The sequence below is a fragment of the Salmo salar genome, chromosome ssa07, assembly GCF_905237065.1.
Source record: "Salmo salar chromosome ssa07, Ssal_v3.1, whole genome shotgun sequence".
Lineage (NCBI taxonomy): Eukaryota > Metazoa > Chordata > Actinopteri > Salmoniformes > Salmonidae > Salmo > Salmo salar.
Window position 1 is genome coordinate 13,859,631 of NC_059448.1, and position 19,454 is coordinate 13,879,084.

Below are 19,454 nucleotides of genomic sequence, written 5' to 3' on the forward strand. Positions count from 1 at the left end.
ATAACAAATGGGAGGGATGGCATAACAATGCCTTGCTTTTGTTTGATTACACTGCACAGTTGATTTGTTCCATTTCAGGGATGAGCAAGACTGGATAGGCCCTCTGCAGGGAAGGCTCGCTACAAAACATTTACATTTAATTTAATTAGGTAGAAAGAAGAAAAAAACGGGCTCCCAACAATGAAATGAATTACTCATAAAATCAACAAACCCTTTAGATGTTGAGAATATTAAATCATAAGACCGGAAAATGTACATTTGAAATTGGTTACACTGGGCTTTTAAAGGGAAAGTTTATCCGAATGCCCAAATCGATTCCAAAGAGATTATCACTTTGAGTTGACCTGCTCTATTGTCATGTAACATCTGATTTGATATATTATTTATATTAGGTTTGGGCAAACATGCAACCACCATGAGAATATCTGCTTATGAATATAATTCAATAGCATGATTCCTTTTATGCGTTTGAACTATTTACACTGAGTGTACAAAACATTAGGAACACCTGCTCTTTCTGTGACATTGACTGACCATGTGAATCCTGGTGAAAGCAACAATCCCTTATTGATGTCACTTGTTAAATCCACTTCAATCAGTGTAGATAAAGGGGAGGAGACAGGTTAAAGAGTGATTTTTAAGCGTTGAGACAATTGAGACATGGATTGTGTAGATGTGTCATTCAGAGAGTGAATGGGTAAGACAAAAGATTTAGGTGCCTTTGTATGGGGTATAGTAGTAGGTGCCAGGCACACTGGTTTGAGTGTGTCAAGAACTGCAACATTGCTGGGTTTTTCACATGCATCAGTTTCCTGTGTGTATCAAAAATGGTCCACCATCCAAAGGACTTCCAGCCGACTTGACACTAGTTGGAAGCATTGGTGTCAACATGGGCCAGCATCCGTGTGGAACTCTTTCGACACCTTGTAGAATCCATGTTCCCGATGAATTGAGGCTGTTCTGAGGGCAATAGGGGGTGCAACTCAATATTAAGAAGGTATTCCTATAGTTTTGTACACTCAGTGGATGTGTTTATGTCTATATTCTCAAATGACTTGCAGCATATGGCTGCAGAAGAAACAGTATAGTTATTTATAATGCATACAAAAAATATATTGAGTATAGAAGCAGTCCTTGCTACAAAATACATCTTTACCCAGACTAAGCTTGGCAATTCTTTTCAACCCCTGATCCTGCTTAGCAGCCTTGAGATCTGTGACCTCACCTTTCTTTCCCGTCTCACAGAACGTGAGTAGCCCTGGATGATATTTTGATGGACTCTCTACATGTCTGTCCCTGTCAACATTACTAAGTAAGAATGCTTGATACCCTCCCTTCAGCTTTATGGACAAAGTGTCTGATTTCTCCATCAACGACACAGGCTTCTGATTTAGACATGTTACAAAACAGAGGGACATTAAAAATGGACACCTACAGTTCACATTTCTCTCTGGTCTGTCCATTGTTCTTTCAGTTCCCACAAGCACCATTACTGCTAGATAACTTGCTACAGAGACATATTCTTACAGGTCAAAGTAAATGGGGAGATAAAAACATGTGCTGAGATAAAGTAATCAGCTGTGGCAATTTGCTGACATGATTTGGGACAGGAGTGAATCACAGTCACAGTCACACTCCCACAGAGACCTGACCAGATCAGACGAGGTGCTAGCCTTCTAATGAGCTGCAGCCCCAGTCCATGTCTGTCAGTGGCAGGGAGAGAGATAGTGTGTGTGTGTGTGTGTGTGTGTGTGTGTGTGTGTGTGTGTGTGTGTGTGTGTGTGTGTGTGTGTGTGTGTGTGTGTGTGTGTGTGTGTGTGTGTGTGTGTGTGTGTGTGTGTGTGTGTGTGTGTGTGAGACAAAAAAAATGGCCTTATTCTCCAAATAGTAGTGGGCTGATCAGAAATGGTCAAATAGCTTAGCAATTGATAAACGAAATAAAAATGGTATGATTTTCCCATTACCATTGTATAATTGGTTTGGGAATTGGTCCACAGATAATGAAGACTAGGACAAAGAATAGGTACATTCATTCTCAATTTTTCATAACTTTCTGAAGAATTGGCTCCATGAGGGTCATTGTAAAACGGTTGATAATTGTGCAAGTTCTGTTTTTATTGTGTAACCTTTCAAATTCACAGTACAGTTCTCATCATATCTTTGCATTCAATTGTTAAACTGTTCATTTGCATTTACTTTGAAGACAAATATTTGCAAAAAATGATCTAAACAGTTTTCCAATCAAGTTTGGCAATTGTCTGAATGTTGAGCTTTCATTGGTCCATTGGCACAGTTGATTTTAATTGACTAATTAGGTCACCTGCCATTTGAAATAGGCTAGGTGTGCCAGTAAGCCTATAATGTTGATTTTCAATACTGTTTTTAGATGCCAATTGAGATTTTAACATTTTGGAATTAATTTAAACCTTCTTAAGTAATAGGGTATCGGCCAGGCCTTCCACAAATGCCCAATCTTAATGTTCAGAGTTCAAGTTGGATCTTGAGTGTTTTCACTATGTGGGTCGCCTGGGGGAACTGGTAAACGTTCAGCGCAGCAGCAGAGTCTCAGCGATAGACAACCGACGAGCTATTTCGCCAACTCCTCCCCTCGCCTTGGTTGGAAGTAGCCGAGCCGGAGCGGGGCGTGTCGCGGTGGGCGGGCTCCAGTGCGGTGCTGATGCTGTCTCTTCAATTCCACGGTTGCAGGTGGAACGACAGGGCTAGCTCCCTTCGCATCTGTTAGCTGGAGAAGAAGAAAAAACTGCATTCTGACCTGCTTCACGCACTGGATAACAAAATAAGCGGCATATCCAGACCAGGAATATTACACCTTTGATGTCTGGAGAATTATCGAGAGGGATTTCACAAAGACACAAGTAAGGACTTTTTCTTCTATGTTTTTCTATGGTCACAATTCCTTTGCGTCTGTCTGTCTGCGTTTTCTGACAGCGCTGCTGTGCTGGAAGCAGGATGTGGATTTTCGGACAGCGTGACAAACATCAGAGCATGGTTATATCAGACTACGGACCTTGTTGCTGTCGACTGCAGTTCTGAAATCATGTTTGTATTGAAAGAGATAGGATAGGTTAGTATGTTGTCATCATAATAATAGGACACCGTTTCCTTAGAGAAGAATGTATACATGACTGTAGATGGAGGGATGCGTAATGGGTCAATATGTTGGAGGGGATTAGTCGGACCTGGCAGCAGTGTCTTTCTTTGGGATGAGACATAGCCTATAAGCGGGCAGACTGCTGCTCTATTTTCTGCGTCCAGAAATTGGCACGCTGTTTGTAATAGGCTACATTACCGAGAATGAAGAAAAAAAACAGGAGAGTGCGTTTCAATTTTCACATGTTCAGAAAAATATGATTAATGTGATTACTGTAGAAATGTATATACCTTATGATTGTAATATTAGGCTATGTTATGATCGGAGAATCCAATGTGAGACGAGCGCGTCTTTTCATTGCCCAGTCTGGATAGACATCTAAGGCTCCAGGATCAAACCAAGTTCAGAAAGATGGTCATATGCTTCTTGCTGCAGAGAATGAGTCCACTGTCTATTCACCTATTAACAATCACGCTCTTTAGTGATGTCCCCCTACACCTTTTCCAAATCCTTGAAAGGAAGAATTTATAGCTTGAATTTACTTGAGAGCCGACTTGGGAGCTCAGGACATATAAATATTGAAGTTCACAACGTGGGCTTCATTAAATACGTTTTATTGGCGCTTTACAATGATCTTTTAAGGCTTGAATAGTTTAGGCCACTCGAGGCCATGCATTATTCGGTCTCCGAAACACCGCATTACAATTCTGTCTGAAAACGATCCGTCTCTATTGCATTATAGCTGCATTTACGTACATATAAATATATAGATATTACATCACATTATTATAGCATAGTTTACCTTTTTTAAATGACAAATGCGATATATTTGATACTTGATAATAGCAGTATAGCAAATGCGACTCAAATGTTTTCCACTGTGTCGCTATACCTTAGCCCACTGGGGTGCGTAACCGTCTCTCCTTAGGGTCCCTCAATATCAGATAGAGAGAGGAAAAAGACCATGTTCCACTACAGTTATTTGTTACGTTAACATGAAAACTTGTGCTACATTTGGGGATAGCTATCCGTGTAGGAGCGAGGCCTGGAGTTGATTGACGCACACATAGACCAGGCAGTGGTGTATATCACTTATCGAACAGGCTGTCTTCTAATTCCAATACGGACCCCTGGGCCAAATCATTGGACATGATGGCCGTTCTGAAGTCAACATCTAGATTAAGATCACTTTATTCGTCAGTTGGTCCAACAAAATGTGACTTTCCGCTTCACCCAACCCCTCCTAAAGACATACTGTACCTCTACAAACGGGGTTGGGGAGGTTATTGTAATCCGTTACAGTTACTAGCTAACTGTCCAAAATTGTAATCAGTAACGTTATTTTTTGATTACCCAAACTCAGTAACGTAATCTGGTTACTTTTAGATTACTTTCCCTTTAAGATGCATTACAAGAAGACAAAATGAATATTACGAATTGAACAACAGCTATTGCAGGATAAATCAATGTTGGGTTAGGGTTAGCTGTCCATAAATGGGGTGGCAGGTAGCCTAGTGGTTAGCGCGTTGGGACAGTAACCGTAATGTAGCTGGATCGGATCCCCTGAATATGGTAGTTGATTCCCGGTAGGCGTCAATGTAAATAAGAATTTGTTCTTAATTGACTTGCCTAGTAAATTAAAACATATGCATGTATGAGTTTGCTATGTAACACATTGCTTTCTTTCTATTATAGCTAATAATACACATTATTTCTTTACATTAAAAAACAAAGTCTGTCAGGTTTCTAGTCATTCCAATTATTTTAATTTCCCTTGATCGTCAAGAATAGGACTTGGAAATATGGAAATATAGATTAGACAAGTTGTTTTACCTGAGCGTAACCCCAAAAACGAAGGATTTGTTAGTCTACTCTTGTTTATCTTGTTGTCATGGACAACTGATTGGGCTCATTGCTTCGAGTTGAAAAATAAATGCTGCTCCGGTGGAATGGCATGCTTTGAGTACTACGGAGAAGTGCTATTTGCACGTGAAAATGTAACAACAAATGCTGAATTTGCTATTGGCCTATTGTTTCTGTTTTTGTTGGTGACACTTTGATATCTCGATAATTCGCAGCTGTTTATGTCTATCAGAGGTGCGCGAGTTTGAGCATGTGTCCATTAAGCCTATCATACATTTTTGTTTAATCATCACAAATTAGATTGAGCAATAAAAGTCCCAATTGTGGTCTTCTTAAATTAAACTCGTTTTGACAGTATGGAGAAGTTAGGTACTCCCTCAAATAAATGTCTATTCCATAGGCTGCAATCCGCACTATAGAGCAGTTGAAATAGCGCATATTTCACTGGCTGTCCACAAAACTATGATTGATGGGCAGCTTAACCTTCTTCAATTCAACCATTATTGGGTTAAAATGCACATGTGCATTTGTGAACAGCCATCAACAACAACCACAATCCGTAAACCGCAAATAGCTAAATGACAGAGCAGCAGTGTGATTTATATTAATGCGCTATGTAGATTTCAATAATAAGTGATATCCGGATCGCGCGTAGGCTACACCAGTGCTGTCGTCCTTACCTCCAAGCGTTAATTCAAGTTGGATAATCTTTGGATGCCGACAGCAGTCGCACCATTGGAAGGCATAGCTTGGAATGTAGCCTACTAAAGCCTATTCCTGCTCTTTTCCCACGATCAGTCAAACATATTTGGTGTGTCATCGTAGTGGTCTCTGATTTGCTCAGGTGGCTGAGCAAGTCACTCGCTCAGGTGGAACAAATTTAAACTTGCTCCTTTTGCCATTGCTGATTTGAATGACATTGAGAAAACATAAAGGTGTCAAACAAATGTTTCGCAAACATCTTTTCTGAATTTTAAAGTAATCCTAGAAGTAAACATCTAGGTCTTCAAAAGTATCTGTAATTACAATAATTTGCTGGTAACATAAGGGATTACAGTCACAGTTTTTTGTAATCCGTTACTCCCCAACCCTGCATAAACCATGCATATACAGTACACACACACGCACGCACGCACTCACACACACACACACACGCAAACGCACACCCACGCACGTACACACACGTATTCACTGAGTGTACAAAACATTAAGGACACCTTCTTAGTATTGAGTTGCACCCCCCCTCAGCACAGCACTCAAAGGCACTTCCATTTTTTTTTGTCTTGCCCATTCACACTCTGAATGGCACACATACATAATCCATGTCTCAATTGTCTCAAGGCTTAAAAATCCTTCTTTAACCTGTCTCCTCCCCTTCATCTACACTGATTGAAGTGGATTTAACAAGTGACATCAATGAGGGACGATAGCTTTCACCTGGATTCACCTGGCCAGTCTATGTCATGGAAAGAGCAGGTGTGCATAATTAATGTTTTGTACACTCTGTGTATATCATATACCAGTTTAACAGCCTCTATACCACTCCTCGCAACCTCATTTCTGTTCTATTCTGTTATTTGTAATATTACTATCTAATTATGTTTGGACTGTATTATGAAGGGAGGTTGGTTTCAGCTAAAGTCTATACAATCGCAAATGACTGGGTGAATATATTGTTTATCCCTTGCATGTTCAGCACATCTCACAATTGTGTTAAAGGAAATCGCAACAAATACAATGAATTCAACCATTTGAAATGTGATCATCTTCTCTCAAGCTATTGTTTGAAGTACTCTTTTAGGGACATCATACCATGCTATTGACTTTGGTCTGTAAAACGGTTTTGACTGACAGTGAGTTTATAATCAATTAATAATGCATAGGCTAATTAGCATCTCTAATATGCTTACATATTTAACACTGTGGCGCTGCCAACAGACGAGGATGTGTAGAATCTATATGCACACTTTCTATATATTGTTCTACTCACTGTGTTTTATGGAGGGTGCTTAACATTGCCATGATGGGTTGAGATGACTTATAATAATTGCAAATTCCCCTCAATCTGAATAATTGATTCCAGACCTGTTATTCACTGAGTGCAAAAGTGGGTTTCAATGTCCTCCGCTTAAATTTGTGTGATCCTATCCACTGTTATGCAACATTCCTGAATACAAAATCCATACAAAATATGAAACTCGTATAATCAACCTAAATTTAAAGGGCTCTGCAATCAGAATCCATTGGTACATTGGATAGCCTCTGAACTAGGCCTTTTGAAACGCTGACGTATTAATGTACCTCGTCTAGGAAGTAGCCCCACAACGTAAAAGTTCTATTTTATTCTATTCTATTTCATTCTATTCTGTTGTATTTTTATTTTATTGTATTCTATTCTATTGTGGTTTGATAATGAGCAAGAGGGGTTCATCATCTCTAAAATGTCAGCCACATGGTAATTTCAGGATACTTTGTTGGTATTGTACTGTAGTGGAGAGGTTCATAAATCAAAATATCAGACACAAGGCCTCAGAAATCCTATCCACTCAGAGGACAGACCTTGAATGGTATTGAATAGCTCAGCTGCCATTTTCCCTGACACGGACATCAGGGGTTCCTCTCCCTCTCACCTCTGTTGATATGTGCCCCGTCGCTAGGCCGTCACTAGGCCAACATGGGCATGACCTCCTGTTCTGGTTCATCACTGTCAGTGAGGGAGGGAGGAAGGGAGGGAGAGAGAGAGGAGGAACGAGGGAATGAGAGAGAGAGAATCAGGCACGGTAATCTCCCTGTAATCCCTCACACAGCAGCGACGAGAGCAATCTGCCTCATTAACTCTCTACTCCTATTCCTTCATCCATCTTTCCATTCCTTCATCCATCTTTCTATTCCTTCATCCAAACGAAGGAATGAGCAGACAAACTTAGGGGAGGTAAGAGGCAGACAAGCAGACACTTTCAATTGCAAAGAAAAAGGAAATGGAAAAACACAACCCTGCATCCCCCTATCTCCTCCATTATGTTGATGTGTCTGTGATGAGGGGCGACGTGCCCTGCCTCTTCCAGCCTCAGCCTCATCTAGTGCTTTGATTACGCAGTCAGATCCCAGGGAGTTATGGGAGGCCTCTGATGGAGAAGGCCCTATGATCTAACAACGTACGTAATAAAGACCTCTCATTGTCTTCCACACTGATTGGTTGAATCCTACTGAAAAATAATACAGTGTGGAGTATTGATTGATCTGATTGGGTTAGTTGAGTTTGATTGATAGGCTTGGAAGGGATTTTGCCACAAGGAGTAATGTTTGGCAGGTGTTTTGGGTGTTTTTGGAGATGTTACATTTTGTAGTCCTTTCTGGGGTTTGGTGGATGAATGACAAAGTTGTTGAGTGATATTATCAGAATTGAGACACCAACTGAGACCCCAAAGGGACTGCAGTTGAAAAAGCCCTGTATTTTAATCATGCATGAGGGTTTTTTCTGAATAGTTGAAAGAAGCAAACCCAGCCCTTTTCATTTTGGAGTTATCCCAAAAACAGCAACACAAATCCAATGAATTAATAAGATGCTTTCTCTGTAGCACTTGCCTCAACTGAAAGCCACATTTGATGTATTTGCTGTCTCTAAAGAGCCATGGAAGTTGGGTTCCTCAGCGAGCCTTCCCCTCCTTCTCCTTCTTCTCATCCTCCTTCTTCTTCTCCTCCTTCTCACCCTTCCTCTCCTCCTCCTTCTCCTCCTTCTCCTCTTTTTTCTTCTTCTCCTCCTCCTCCTTCACTTTCTACTGTCATACCACATATCTTTAGCCAGACCTGGGTTTTGTGGGTATGTATTTTAGGTGTGACGCATTGCGTTAGCACTCTCCAGCGAGCTATTTAACCTAAATTACTACAGCACCAAAGACAGCTGCTTTCTCTGGTTTAAAAATACTCCATCTCACCTCCCCCGCCTTCAGAAGGGTATCTGTTGGGCAAACGGAGTGATGTAAGCTCTCCGTTGATTGATATATCAGGTTCACCAGCATGAAAAAATACTGCAGTTTACTATAGAATACTACACTACATACTATATATTTATATAGTAAACTGTAGTATACTGTATAATACTACAGTAAATACTACAGGATTATAGTAAATGGATAGTTTGATTTGATCGTTAATAAAATTTGATTTAGTTTGATAGTTCAGAGCTTCCCCCATAATTTGTGCCACCCATAAGTCAGTAACCTACATGCTAAGTATAGACCATATATTGTGTTCCCTACAGGTTACAGAAAATAGCTCAGAAGCTCTGAACTATCCATTTAGACCCCAGTCCTACCTCGCTCCCTACCTCGCTCCCTACCTCCCTATCTACCTACAGTCTACAGTCTATGGAAAATGGTTTATTTTATTATTTCTCCAGTAGGTTTGCTGAAAGAGAAAGCCTTCACTTCTATGCCAAAATAATTGTCACGCCCTGACCTACAACACCATAGAGAACCAAGGGCGTGACAATTATTTTTTGGGGGTGTTCTAGTCTTTTCATCTCTATGTTGGTGCTCTTGGTATGGTTCCCAATTAGAGGCAGCTGATGTTCATTGTCTCTAATTGCGGATCATACTTAAGGAGTCCCTGTTCCCACCTGCTTTGTGAGATATTGTTTTGTGTATGTGCATGTAGCACCACTACATTCACGTTTCGTTGTTGGTTTATTATTTTGTAGAACTTTCACTGTTTATTAAAAGATGTCGAACTCTAATCACGCTGCGCCTTGGTCCGTCCTTCATAACAACCGTGACAGAATATCCCACCAAACAAGGACCAAGCAGCATGCAACGGAGGGAAAAGTGAGTTGGACCTGGGAAGAGATCATGGGAGGATGCGAGACCTTTCCTTGGCGGGAGTTGCCAGGAAATCAGGAAGGACAGCGACGATGCCGGGGGCCGTGGCCACAGAAACCCCAAGATTTGTTTTGGGGGGGCACGAGGAGTGGTCGGTTGAGCAGCGGAGAGTGCCAGAGCTCGAATGGGAGTCGATGGAGGAGTGCAATGAGGGATACCGGAGAGAAGAGTTAGCGAGGAGTAGGCTACAGTGCAGGCGTGCTGAAGAGCGTGTCATCAGTCCGGTGCCATCTGTGCCGGCTCCACGCACCAGGCCACCAGTGCTCCTTCCCAGCCCGGTATGTCCTGTGCCGGTTCCTCGCACTCGCCATGAGGAGTGTGTCTTCAGTCTGCTGCCACAGAAACCCCAAGATTCTTTTGGGGGGGGGGGGAACATGGAGCTGGCGGCTGAGCAGAGGGAAGAGCCAGAGACCTTCAGGGAGGCGATGGAGAAGTTGGGGGAGAGAGAGAGGAGAGAGATGTTGGTCAATTGTGTTCTGCTCAACATTCGACCTGAAGTGCCTGTCAGCAGTCTGGTGAAGTCTGTGCCGGTTTCACGCACCAGGCCTCCAGTGCGCCTCCCCAGTCCGGTACGTCCAGTGCCAGTTCCCCGCACTCACCCTGAAGTGCGTGTCACCAGTCCGGTGCCACCTGTGCCGGCTCCACGCACCAGGCCTCCAGTGCGCCTCCCCAGTCCGGCACGTCCAGTGCCAGCTCCCCGCACTCGCCCTGAAGTGCGTGTCAACAGTCCGGTGCCACCTGTACCGGCTCCACGCACTAGGTCTCCAGTGCGCCTCTCCAGCCCGGGGCGTTCTGTGCCGGCTCCAAGCACTCGACATGAGGAGTGTGTCATCAGTCCGGTGCAACCTTTGCCGATGCCCAGTCCAGGCACGGTGTCCAGTCCCGCTCCCTGGCAGGAGCCTCCCTCTGCGCCGGTGCCCAGTCCAGGCATGGCGTCCAGTCCCTTCTCCAAGGCCGGAGCCTTCCTCAGCGCCGGTGCCCAGTCCATGCATGGTGTCCAGTCCCGCTCCATGGCAGGAGCCTTCCTCTGCGCCGGTGCCCAGTCCAGGCACGGCGTCCAGTCCTGCTCCAAGGCAGGAGCCTTCCTCTGCGCCGGTGCCCAGTCCAGGCACGGCGTCCAGTCCCGCTCCAAGGCCGGAGCCTTCCTCTGCGCCGGTGCCCAGTCCAGGCATGGCGTCCAGTCCCTTCTCCAAGGCTGGAGCCTTCCTCAGCGCCGGTGCCCAGTCCAGGCACGGCGTCCAGTCCCTTCTCCAAGGCTGGAGCCTTCCTCAGCGCCGGTGCCCAGTCCAGGCACGGCGTCCAGTCCCGCTCCATGGCAGGAGCCTTCCTCTGCGCCAGTGTCCAGTCCAGGCATGGCGTCCAGTCCCACTTCAAGGCCGGAGCCTTCCTCTGCGCCGGTGCCCAGTCCAGGCACGGCGGTCAACCCAGCTCCATGGCCAGAGCCTTCCTCTGCGCCGGTGCCCAGTCCAGGCACGGCGTCCGACCCGCACCGGAGCCACCACCGACACTAGTCAGCCCCCCACCCTCCCCATTGGGTTTCAGGTTTTGCGGCCGGAGTCTGTAACTTTGGGGGGGGGGTACTGTCACGCCCTGACCATGGAGAACCCTTGGTTCTCTATGGTGTTGAAGGTCAGGGCGTGACTAGGGGGTGTTCTAGTCTTTTCATCTCTATGTTGGTGCTCTTGGTATGGTTCCCAAATTAGAGGCAGCTGATGTTCGTTGTCTCTAATTAGGGATCATACTTAAGGAGTCCCTGTTCCCACCTGCTTTATGGAATATTGTTTTGTGTATGTGCATGTAGCACCACTACTTTCACGTTTCGTTGTTGGTTTATTGTTTGTAGAAGTTTCACTGTTTATTAAAAGATGTGGAACTCTAATCACGCTGTGCCTTGGTCCGTCCTTCATAACAACCGTGACGAAAATAAAACTAAAACACTGTATTAAATACTACAGTAATGTCTGCAAAAAGTAAATACTACAGTATACTACAATCACAAAAAACACTACATTTATTACTATAGTACAGACTACAGTTTTCTTTTACTAGAGTATTTATACTATAGTTTAAAAAAAACACTCTCAGTGAAAAACACTCACAGTGAATACTATAGTAAAGTCAGCCAAAAACACTACAGTGAAAATTATAGTATTTATACAATATTATAAACTGGATGGTTTGAGCCCTGAATTGAATACTGATTGGCTTTATGACAAAACATTTATTTTTACTGCTCTAATTATGTTGGTAACCATTTCATAATAGCAATAAGGCACCTCGGGGGTTTGTGGTATATGACCAATATACCATGGCTAATGGCTGTATCCAGGCACTCCCCGTTGCATCGTACACACGAGCAGCCCTTAGCTGCGGCCATATACCACACCCCCTCGTGCCTTATTGCTTAAGTATACTGTAGTATTTTTTCATGTGGGTGGGGCCATTCTAATATTTATATAAATACAGTTGAAGTCGGAAATTTACATACACCTTAGCCAAATATATTTAAACTCAGTTTTTTCACAATTCCTGACATTTAATCCTAGTAAAAATTCCCTGTCTTAGGTCAGTTAGGATCACCACTTTATTTTAAGAATGTGAAATGTCAGAATAATAGTAGAGAGAAGGATTTATTTCAGTTTTTATTTCTTTCATCACAATCCCAGTGGGTCAGAAGTTTACATCCACTCAATTAGTGTTTGGTAGCATTTCCTTTAAATTGTTTAACTTGGGTCAAATGTTTCCGGTAGCCTTCCACAAGCTTCCCACAATAAGTTGGGTGAATTTTGGCCCATTCCTCCTGACGGAGCTGGTGTAACTGAGTCAGGTTTGTAGTCCTCCTTGCTCGCACACACTTTTTCATTTCTGCCCTCAAATTTTCTATGGGATTGAGGTCAGGGCTTTGTGATGGCCACTCCAATATCTTGACTTTGTTGTACTTAAGCCATTTTGCCACAACTTTGGAAGTATGCTTGGGGTCGTTGTCCATTTGGAAGACCCATTTGCGACCAAGCTTAAACTTCCTGACTGATGTCTTGAGATGTTGCTCCAATATATCCACATAATTTTCCATCCTCATGACGCCATCTATTTTGTGAAGTGCACCAGTCCCTCCTGCAGCAAAGCACTCCCACAACATGGTGCTGCCACCCCCGTGCTTCACGGTTGGGATGGTGTTCTTTGGCTTGCATGCCTCCCCCTTTTTCCTCCAAACATAACGATGGTCATTATGGCCAAACAGTTCTATTTTTCTTTCCTCAGACCAGAGGACATTTCTCCAAAAAGTACAATATTTGTCCCCATGTGCAGTTGCAAACCATAGTCTACCTTTTTTTATGGCGGTTTTGGAGCAGTGGCTTCTTCCTTGCTGAGCGGCCTTTTATGTTATGTTGATATAGGACTCGTTTTACTGTGGATATAGATACTTTTGTACCTGTTTCCTCCAGCATCTTCACAAGGTCCTTTGCTGTTGTTCTGGGATTGATTTGCACCTTTCGCACCAAAGTACGTTCATCTCTATGAGACAGAACGCTTCTCCTTCCTGAGCGGTATGACGGCTGCGTGGTCCCACAGGTACACCTCCAATTGACTCATATTATGTCAATTAGCCTATCAGAATCTTCTAAACTCTTGACATCATTTTCTGGAATTTTCCAAGCTGTTTAAAGGCACAGTCAACTTAGTGTATGTAAACTTCTGACCCATTGGAATTGTGAAACAGTGAGTTATAAGTGAAATAATCTGTCTGTAAACAATTGTTGGAAAAATTACTTGTGTCATGCACAAAGTAGATGTCCTAACCGACTTGCCAAAACTATAGTTTATTTACAAGAAATTCGTGGAGTGGTTGAAAAACCAGTTTTAATGATTCCAATATAAGTGTATGTAAACTTCCGACTTCAACTGTAGATATAAGCCTTATTGCTTAATTGAATATTAAAACTTTCAATCTACCTCCTGCAGTGAAGCCGCTCAACATTTACATGACATTCAGTCATCTAACAAACTCCCGTCCAGAGAGACCCACAGGAGCAACCAGGGTCAAGCGCCCCGGACCAAGGACACATCTCTGTGTAATTTTCTATATCAACTCATACACCCTGTGCCATGGAATCAGTACATCAGAAATCTCTTCCCAGCTATTTTGTAATCTGTATGGAACAGCTTTTAACATCCTGGTCCTCAAATGAAACTGGTATACTTAAGCAATGAGGCCTGAGGAGGTGTGGTATATGGCCAATATACCATGGATAAGGGCTGTTCTTACGCACGACCAACGCGGAGTGCCTGGATACAGCCCTTAGCCGTGGAATATTGGCCATATAACATGAACCTTAAACGTAATTAGAGCAGTAAAAAGAAATGTTTTGTCATACCCGTGGTATACGGTTGGAATAATCTTAACTGGAAGGGCCAATGTAATTTTATAGGGTCATGGCCATGTGGAGAGATTGTGAACTTCTTTCTCGTTGTCTCCTATAATATTTGTATGATGTTCCATCCCCCCACTTATTAACATCCCTTTCTTAAATGAGTCGGTTTCCCTATTTATTACAATGAGCTCTAACTGTCCCCACCTAAAAAAGAAGAGGGCTTTTAGGGCCTGAGAAGGGCGATAGGGGTTTAGGAGGGCGATAGGGGTTGTTGAGGGTAAAAGGGCCTGAGGAGGGCGATAGGGCCTGAGGAGGGCGATTTTGGGGTATAGGAGGGTAAAAGGGTCTGAGGAGGGTGATAGGGGTTTAGGAGGGCGATAGGGCCTGAGGAGGGCGATAGGGGTTAAGGAGGGCGATAGGGGTTGAGGAGGGTAAAAGGGCCTGAGGAGGGCGATAGGTCCTGAGGAGGGCGATAGGTCCTGAGGAGGGTGGGAGGGCGATAGGGCCTGAGGAGGGCGATAGGGCCTGAGGAGGGCAATAGGGGTTTAGGAGGGTAAAATGGCCCGAGGAGGGCGATAGGGGCTTAGGAGGGCGATAGGGATTGTTGAGGGTAAAAGGGCCTGAGGAGGGCGATAAGGCCTGAGGAGGGCGATAGGGGTTTAGGAGGGTAAAAGGGCCTGAGGAGGGAAAAATGGCCTGAGGAGGGCGATAAGGGTTTAGGAGGGCAATAGGGGTTGTTGAGGGTAAAAGGGTCTGAGGAGGGTGATAGGGGTTTAGGAGGGCGATAGGGCCTGAGGAGGGCGATAAGGGTTTAGGAGGGTGAAAGGGCCTGAAGAGGGTAAAAGGGCCTGAGGAGGGCGATAGGGGTTTAGGAGGGTGATATGGGTTTAGGAGGGTAAAAGGGCCCGAGGAGGGTGATAGGGCCTGAGGAAGGCGATAGGGGTCGAGGAGGGTGATAGGGGTATAGGTGGGTAAAAGGGCCTGAGGAGGGTGATAGGGGTTGAGGAGGGGATAGTGGTTGAGGAGGGCAATAGGGTTTTAGGAGGGTGATAGGGCCTGAGAAGGATGAATAGGCCTGAGGAGGGTGATAGGGGTTGAGGAGGGGGATCGGGGTTGAGGAGGGTGATAGGGGTTGAGGAGGGCGATACGGGTTAAGGACGGTAAAAGGGCCTGAGGAGGGCGATAGGGCCTGAGGAGGGCGATAAGAGTCAAGGAGGGTGATGGGGTTTAGGAGGGTAAAAGGGCCTGAGGAGGGTGATAGGTTTTGAGGAGGGTGATAGGGGTTGAGGAGGGGGATAGGGGTTTAGGTGGGTAATATTGGTTTAGGAGGGCAGTAGGGGTTTAGGAGGGCGATAGGGGTCGAGGAGGGTGATACGGGTTTAGGAGGGTAAAAGGGCCCGAGGAGGGCGATAGGGGTCTAGGAGGGTGATAGGGGTATAGGTGGGTAAAAGGGCCTGAGGAGGGTGATAGGGGTTTAGGAGGGGGATAGGGGTTTAGGTGGGTAATAGTGGTTTAGGAGGGCAGTAGGGGTTTAGGAGGGCGAACGGGTTTGAGGAGGGCGATAGGGGTTGAGGAGGGTGAAAGGGCCTGAGGAGGGTGATAGGGGTTTAGGAGGGTGATAGGGGTTTAGGAGGGCGATAGGGGTTTAGGAGGGCGATAGGGGTTGAGGTGGGTAATAGTGGTTTAGGAGGGCAGTAGGGGTTTAGGAGGGCGATAGGGGTTGAGGTGGGTAATAGTGGTTTAGGAGGGCAGTAGGGGTTTAGGAGGGCAATAGGGGTTGAGGAGGGCGATAGGGGTTGAGATACACACTGGTTGTGTGGCGCAATATCGGAGAGAGCGATTGCAAGGAAAGCCTATTTGAGAAGCACAAAGGGTCCTCTTGAGGAGAGGGTGAGAGGTGGCTCCCCAGCCACAATGCGGCTTCTTAGAATGGGCCAGTGGGGCAACGGTGGCTCTCTCGGGGTTGTACAAAGAGCATGCCTTCATCAGCCTTAACCATCATGAAGAGGCTGGTTAACTGATTGCAGAAGACCTGGGTGTACAGTATAGCACAGGCACCATTTAGTTCATGACACCCATTCATAGACTACACACAACCACCAAGGACATTGGATGAACAAGTGGGGTCATGCAATTATCAGCATCCTCTCTCACCTTTGTGGTGAGCGATAAACAGATTAGGTGTATTTACGGATAAGCGGTGGCAATAAGAGGGCAACGAAAGTATTGAAAATCAATTGAATGTCCTCAAATTGCTGTGTTATTTTCTTCTTTCTTTTGTATTTATTTTCTTTTTATTCTGAATTTCTGGAAGTTAAACTCTTCTGACTGTGGACATGGTGACCCGTCTTAGTGTCACTTCACTGTGTTCTAAGTTTCTCTGATGGCGGCCCCAGTGTTGCTGTTTTTCCTTTGGTCGTCGGGGGTGACTGAGGGTGTGTCATAGTAGGCAGTTCTGCCCGCCCGGGCGCTCTTCTGCTCTCTGGTTTTGAAGGAAAAAAGCTGAGACGTGATCCGTCCGGATGTGTCAGAGGCTGCTACCAGAGAGCGAGGGGACACAAAATACACAGCTTTCCCTGCCTCCTACTTTCCTCCTCCTTCTCACATCTTCTTCCTCTCCCCAGCCTAGCTCAGCCATTTCAATAACAATCCAGTCTGATGTCTGATCTGTTTAGAAAGTTGCTGACTTACTCCACTCTGATGAAGCACATAGGGCTTTATTCATTATTTTGGATCCATTCTCTATATTCAATTTTCTAGTATTATGGACTTTTCAAGGCATTGCAGTAGTGATACATAATTGAAATGCATCTCAAAAAATTACAGTATCTTATTGTTCCACACATGATCTCCCCATAATAACCATTGATGGTGTTTCTCGTCAACAGTTACACAACATTCCCACAACCCTCTCCCAGCCTCTAAGCCCCATCCAGAAATGGATTATCAGGGCTCAAATAGTTTTGGGATCTGTGCCACAATCGTATCGTTTTTCAGTACCTATTGGGATGCAAGTCTATATTCCCTTCCTTTCCCATTGGCAGAGTCCAATATTTATCCGCGTTTTTTCCCCTCATTCATCTGGTGTGACCATAGGGCCAGGGTTCCAGTCTGGAAGCATACTTTCCACTGTGCTCAGAGGACACTTTCGGTACTGCAGTTTCACTGATACCGAGACCACAATTCCTAAAAAGACACTTTCGCTATCACCTTTGTGGCAAAAATATCCATCGAATTTATTCAGTAATTAAAAAAAATAATAATTATCACTCACATCCAAAGATATTAATATGTCATATTCATCCAATGTCTGTCATGCTTCTGGATGATCAAATCTAATTTTACCTTACAGTGAAATGCTTACTTACAAGCCCTTAACCAACAATGCAGTTTTAAGAAAAATAAGAGTTGAGTAAAAAATAAAAGTAACAAATATTTAAAGAGCAGCAGTAAAATAACAATAGTGAGGCTATAAATATTCAGGGTAGCCATTTGATTAGCTGTTCAGGCGTCTTATGGCTTGGGGGTAGAAGCTGTTAAGAAGTCTTTTGGAGTCTGCGGTAGCAGAGAGAACAGTCTATGACTACGGTGGCTGGAGTCTTTGACAATTTTTAGGGCCTTCCTCTGACACCGCCTGGTATAGAGGTCCTGGATGACAGGAAGCTTAGACCCAGTGATGTACTGGGCCGTATGCACTACCCTCTGTAGTGACTTGCGGTCGGAGGCCGAGCAGTTGCCATACCAGGCGGTGATGCAACCAGTCAGGATGCTCTTGATGGTGCAGCTGTAGAACTTTTTGAGGATCTGAGGACCCATGCCAAATCTTTTCAGTCTCCTGAGGGGGAATAGACATTGTCGTGCCCTATTCACGACTGGCTTGGTGTGTTTGGACCATGATAGTTTGTTGTTGATGTGGACACCAAGGAACTTGAAGCTCTTAACCTGCTCCACTACAGCCCCATCGATGAGATGGGGCTGTGATGATGTCATCGCTTGCTCCAGTGTGTACTAAGTGCTAGTGCTCAGGCAGCATCAGCTCTGTGAAGTAGATGGCAGCGACAAGGAAACAGAGTATGAGAAACGTCAGTAGATTGTGTTGAAAACAACGGGCGTCCATCTTGGAAGCAGTCTCCAGTTCTTTTATAACTCAATGGGTGTGACTCACCATTTGGCTCTGTGGTGGTGTTTGCTTCTGCTCCGTGGCGATGACCCGGGAGAACACTAGATATGGATAGATATGGCCCCAGTACATACACATACACACCAGCCTGGTCTGCCAATGAGTATGTGTGTGTATGTGCGTATTTGTGGTGCAAATGTCTGTTTGTGTGTGTGTGTGTGCGTGTGTGTGTGTGTGTGTGTGTGTGTGTGTGTGTGTGTGTGTGTGTGTGTGTGTGTGTGTGTGTGTGTGTGTGTGTGTGTGTGTGTGTGTGTGTGTGTGTGTGTGTGTGTGTGTGTGTGTGTGTGTGTGTGTGTCCCACAGATGGTTCCTTTGCCCAGGCTCCAGAGCAGAGCCCAGCTTTCCTCTCTGATGCTTCCCCTGCTTCAGTCTGTCTCCCCCTGTGTCTTCAGTCTTTCTCCTCCTCTGTCTTCAGTCTGTCTCCTCTTGTGTCTTCAGTCTGTCTCCCCTTGTGTCTTCAGTCTGTCTTTCCCTCTGTCTTCAGTCTGTCTCCCCCTCTGTGTTCAGTCTGTCTCCCCCTCTGTCTTCAGTCTGTCTCCCCCCTCTGTGTTCAGTCTGTCTCCCCCTCTGTCTTCAGTCTGTCTCCCCCTCTGTCTTCAGTCTGTCTCCCCCTCTGTCTTCAGTCTGTCTCCCCCTCTGTCTTCAGTCTGTCTCCTCTTGTGTCTTCAGTCTGTCTCCCCCTCTGTTTCAGTTGTCTCCCCTTGTCTTCAGTCTGTCTCCCCCTCTGTCTTCAGTCTGTCTCCTCTTGTGTCTTCAGTCTGTCTCCCCCTCTGTATTCAGTCTGTCTCCCCCTCTGTCTTCAGTCTGTCTCCCCCTCTGTGTTCAGTCTGTCTCCTCTTGTGTCTTCAGTCTGTCTCCCCCCTCTGTCTTCAGTCTGTCTCCCCCTCTGTCTTCAGTCTGTCTCCCCCTCTGTCCCTCTTCCTCTACGGGCCACTCAGACACATGTATTTGAAAACACACAAACATGTTAGCACGCACTCGCGCACCAACTCACACATGCACAACCCCCCCCACACTCACACACACACTACACACTATAACCCTTAAAT

General features: G+C 45.0%; 1 protein-coding gene across 7 annotated transcripts in view; it reads left to right on the top strand.

The window, feature by feature from the left end:
- The first annotated feature begins 2,235 nt into the window (after nucleotides 1–2,235).
- Nucleotides 2,236–19,454, top strand: part of LOC106608688 (neurexin-2) — a 1,106,898-nt gene continuing 1,089,679 nt past the window's right edge. For 2 of the 7 annotated variants that reach the window (XM_045721575.1, XM_045721576.1), the window contains exon 1: nucleotides 2,236–2,876. The gene's annotated coding sequence lies outside the window, so the exon portion shown is untranslated. The remainder of the gene's footprint in view (nucleotides 2,877–19,454) is intronic. The other 5 variants (XM_045721570.1, XM_045721571.1, XM_045721574.1 and 2 more) reach the window with 4 other exon arrangements.